General features: G+C 41.1%; 1 pseudogene; it reads right to left on the minus strand.

Moving 5' to 3' along the window:
* Positions 1–1,069: 1,069 nt before the first annotated feature.
* On the minus strand, positions 1,070–2,365 carry LOC105551530 (annotated as a pseudogene).
* Between the last annotated feature and the right edge of the window lie 2,762 nt (positions 2,366–5,127).

A 5,127-nucleotide genomic window follows, 5' to 3' on the forward strand; every position in this document is an offset into this window, starting at 1 on the left:
TTTTATACCTAGAAAACCCCTAATGAGTCTCTGCACATAAACTCTTACCTCTAATAAATAACTTCAGCAAAGTTTCAGGATACAAAAAGCCAATGTACAGAAAAGAGTAGCATTTCCAGGCACCAACAACATTCAGGATGAGTGCCAAATCAAGAATGCAATCTTATTAACAATAGCCACACACTCAAAATAATTTACATAGGAATACAGCTAACTAGGCAGGTGAAAGATCTCTACTTTGATTTTTTTTTTAAATATTGGGCACCTACTATATCCAGGTCCTACACTAGTAAGTTTGAAGTGGTAAGAACTTTCACCCTCAAGGATTTAGGATTTTCAGTGTTTTAGGATATTGACCCATTCTACAAATTTACCCATTCTACAAACTAAATGCAATCAAATTGATTGAGATGCATCCCAGAGGCTCAGGAGAGAAAGCCCCCTGAAAATGCCGAAGATGCTTTGAAATTTGCAAAGCTTCACAGGGATGAATGATTAACTGTTTTTTTTTTTTTTTTTTTTTTTTTTTTTTTTTTTTTTTTTTTTGAGACAGAGGTTTGCTCTTTTTGCCCAGGCTGGAGTATAGTGACATGATCTCGGCTCACTGCAACCTGAACCTCTTGGGTTCAAGAGATTCTCTTGCTTCAGCCTCCCAAGTAGCTGGACTACAGGCATGCACCACCATGCCTGGCTAATTTTTTTGTATTTTTAGTAGAGAAGGGGTTTCACCATGTTGACCAAGCTGGTCTTGAACTCATGACCTCAGGTAATCTGCCTGCCTTGGACTCCCAAAGTGCTGGGATCACAGGTGTGAGCCACTGCGCCAGGCCAACAGAAATGAATTTGAGATGGTTCTTGGGAGATGGACTTTCTTTTCACTATGAAAATGCTTTTAATGGTGGTGTCTGTACAGTGTGTGATATAAAGTCAGAAAGAACTCCAAGTGCACACACAGAGAGACCTGGTTATCAGAGAAAAGATTGTGAGTAAATAGAGTTCCCACTGCTTCCCCACTTTACCCAGTGTCCATGTATGAAGGCTCTAGGCCACCTTCCTCTTGGCCTCCTTCTCAACCTTTCTCTCCTCCATGGCTGAGATGTCCTGGTATTACTGGTATTGGGACACCAGGTTGTTCATGTTGCTCTCGACCTTGGTGAACTTCATCTAGTCCATGCTCTTGCCCATGTGCCAGTGCAGAAAGGCTTTGCACCGAAACACGGCTGTGAACTACTCAGAGGTGTGCTTGAACAGCTCCTGGATGGCCTTGCTGTTGCTGATGAAGGTGGCAGGCATTTGTAGCCCCAAAAGTGGGATGTCACAGACAAGTGTTTTTACATGGTTGGGGATTCACCCAACAAAGTAGCTGCCGTTCTTGTTTTGGGCATTAAGCATTTGCTCATCCAACTTCTTCATGGACTTGTAGTCCGTGAACACCGTGGCCACCTTTAGGCAGGGGTCTCAGGGAGCCATCATGTTCTTGGCATCAAACATCTGCTGGGTGAGCTCAGGCACTGTCAGGGCCTGGTAGTGCTGGCTGCCCTGGATGGTCAGCAGGGTGAAGCCAGGCATAAAGAAGTGCAGGTAGGGAATGGGGCCATGTACATAGCTGGCTTCTGCAGGTCAGCATTGAGTTGGCTGGGGAAGCTTAGGCAGGTAGTGACCCCACTTATGGTGGCAGACACCAGGTGGTTCAGGTCACCATAGTTGAGTGTGGTCAGCTTTAGGGCTCTGAAGCAGACATTATGGAGTTTCATTATCAGTGCAATAGGTCATATCTGTGTTTTCTACCAGTTGGTGGACTAAGAAGGTGATGTTTTAGGGCTCCACCCCCATGTCTGACACCTTGCACAAGGGCGCCACACTGAACATGTTCAAGATCCTGTCTGGATACTTCTGTGGGGTCTTGCTGATGAGAAAGGTACCCCTCTCAGGCCCAGTCCCTGCTCCCAGGGAGTGGGTCAGCTGGAAACCCTGCAGGCAGTCATAGCTCTCAGCCTCCCTCCTCACAATGTCCAGCACCGAATCCACCAGCTCCGCACCTTCTGTGTAGTGCCCATTGGCCCAGTTGTTTCCAGCACCACTGTGATGGAAGATGACGTTGTCCAGCCGTAAGATCTGCCCAAAGGAGCCCGAGCACACAAGAGTCCACAGTGCTGGGCTCCAGATCCGTGAGCTCAGCGTGGGGCACATACTTGCCACTGGTGGTCTCATTGTAGTATACACTGATGCACTCCAGCTGCAGGTTGCTATCCCCACGCTAAGTGCCAGTAGGACCGATGGCATGATCATCACTGATCACCCCGTAGAACCAGTTGCCAAACTGACCAGTTTGCAGGTGCACGATCTCTCTCAAGGTGGCTGCCATGGGGATAGAGGCGGTAGGATAGTCACAGGAGCAGAGGCTCAGGCGTGCAGAGTGCTGGAATCCACTTTATATCTGGAGAGAACTATATACGATTTATAAACTGACCCTTTACATTCAGATCTGATATCCTATATCTGTTGATGTGTTAATATTAGGTTGGTGCAAAAAGTAATTGCAGTTGATGGCAAAACTGCAATTACTTTTTGCACCAACGTATAACTTGGGAAAACCTTTAGATCACTCCTTTTTGTTTATGAATAAATAATATTATTTTGCTACTTTATATGGGGATAAAATATACCTTAGTAATAAGAGACTTTTTTCCCCAAAATATATCATCTTCATCTCCCTAAAGCCAAACTGTTTTACCAACTTCATTATGATTTGCATTGAGCAGTTTATTTTTCTTGCAAGGTCAGGCAATTCCTGTCTTCACTTGCTGATGGACAGATGCATATAGGAAAAGGCATTATGGTTATTAATGAAGTGAAAGTAGTAATTACAGAAAGATAATCCTGAAGTAGTCTTCTGTAAGGGAGTCCAATATGTCACATGAGTCTTCACTTAGAGTGACAAAATTATAATAGATTTTGGAAACTTTAATTTTCTTGTGCAGGCAATTTCGAATTAGCTGTTCTCTTTGTCTTTATTAGCTACATAGAGTTTCAAAAAACATCACGTATTTACTATAACTTTTAAATCACAGGAAAGTTTTACTTGACCTGAAAAATGACATGGATCTATATATACCTTCACTGCTTATGTATGAAACAAAATGAACTTAATTCTCTGAGAAATGAACTTCCCAGTGGCTTTGGCTCAATTTTCCTTTAATGATGATTCATGTAGTTTCAGAACTCCAAAGGTCACTAAAGGTTGTGTCTGTGCAAATTTGAGAAGTCTGCCAGCTCAGAAGATAACTTGAGGCAGTTCTGTCATCCTCTTGTGTTACCAAAGGATCTGCAAATCTGTAAACATGAAGCTTCATATTCCCCAAAATAATTTCTTCAAGGAGCAACAAGAAACTGTAGTTGGAAAGATAAAATACAAAATAATGTTGACAATTACAAAAAAGATATATAGATGATTTCAGTAAATTAAAACAAAAGGGGAGTAAGATCTTCATTAAACTTTTGGTATTTTTTTCTGATATAGAGTATTAACATTCAACTTACTTTTACTTTGAAGAAATAGGACCTCTACGTCTGTGTGTGTGCATATGCGTGCGTGTGTGCACACTTGCTCATGCGTGTGTCCCTGTGTGGTGTGGTTTTGTAAAATCACCCAGATGATTCTAAGGCATTTCTCTCTTTCCACCACCTCCCCATAATCATTGATATAATGTCTCATTTTCCTTTAAAGACAAGGTTGGAATATTGCAGAGGGTAAAAACATAAGCCCACAATATAGGCATGCTAGAATGAAAAAGCTCCTTTAGTTTATTATATTTGTAAGTAACAATTTAACCCTATTATCAGGGTTAAACTATAGGCAGTTTCTAACTAAAAATAACCAAAGTCAAATAAAAAATAGTAACATTTATGTGTAATAAATAATACCTAGTTCAATTATAAAATTTCTAGTTGTAGAACTCTACTATAAAGTAATATACATACTACTTTCTACAGCAATAAAGAAAACGGATTGCATATTTTAGTGTCTCATAAGTACATAATATTAAAAGTTTACCTTATAACTCTGTTCTATCTTTTTTTCCTGATTTTGTCTTTTGTTGAATTAAAAAAATATATCATTTCTATAATTTGGGGGCTGTTTTTACCCTTCACAAAATAATCCTACTGGATTTGTTTTGGAGGGTTGTTTGTGCTTTCCTTTTAAATTGGCTCTAGATGATTTTCAGTGAGGCAAGTACCAGGGTACCCTACTCTTCCGTTGGTGGTAGTTGATTCTCTTGCTTTAACTGTTATTGTTAATGTATTTCACAAGGCATCTCCTTTTGCCTTAGTTCTTCTGCTACTTGCACTCTGATTTTTTAAACAACTCTATCATCTCCAGCACATCTGAGGGATAAGACATATTCCCCCAATGATAGTGGTTCATCATGGCCCTGGTTCTGAATCATGAGATCATGCCACTGTCGTAAGCACATTAGATCCTACAGGGGTGTGTGTGTGTGTGTGTGTGTGTGTTTATGCACGTGTGTAATGTATGGTGTGGTTTTATAAAACCCTCCAGATAATTCTGAGGCATTTCTCTCTTTCCCCCATCTCCTCATAATCATTGACATAATGTCTCCTTTTTCTTTAAAGGTGAGAATTTCCTTGGCTAATCCTTAAGTCTTCTTTTAACATTTGAGGACATGATTCTCCTCTTTTACAATTCTTTATGGTGCTGTCTTTTTAGGGACTCTCTTTTTTCTCCAGTTTTGGAAATCCTTTCTCTAATCTACGGTACTTCTATACAAGTAAGAGGAATTAGAAGCATGTATCTCAATTAATGTCCTTTGTTGGGAAGAGGCCCCCCAAAATCTAGCCATAAACTGGCCCCACAACTGGCCATAAGCAAAATGTCTGCAGCACTGTGACATGTTCATGATGGCCATAATGCCCACCCTGGAAGGTTGTGAGTTTATCGGAAGGAGGGCAAGGAACACCTGGCCTGCGCAGGCCAGGAAAACCGCTTAAAGGCATTCTTAAGCCACAAACAAGCATGAGTGATCTGTGCCCTAAGGACATGCTCCTGCTGCACTTAACTAGTCCAACCTATTGCTTTATTTCGGCTGTTAATCCCGTTTCCCATAA

This window comes from Mandrillus leucophaeus, unplaced genomic scaffold (genome assembly GCF_000951045.1).
Source record: "Mandrillus leucophaeus isolate KB7577 unplaced genomic scaffold, Mleu.le_1.0 Scaffold524, whole genome shotgun sequence".
Classification (NCBI taxonomy): Eukaryota; Metazoa; Chordata; class Mammalia; order Primates; family Cercopithecidae; genus Mandrillus; species Mandrillus leucophaeus.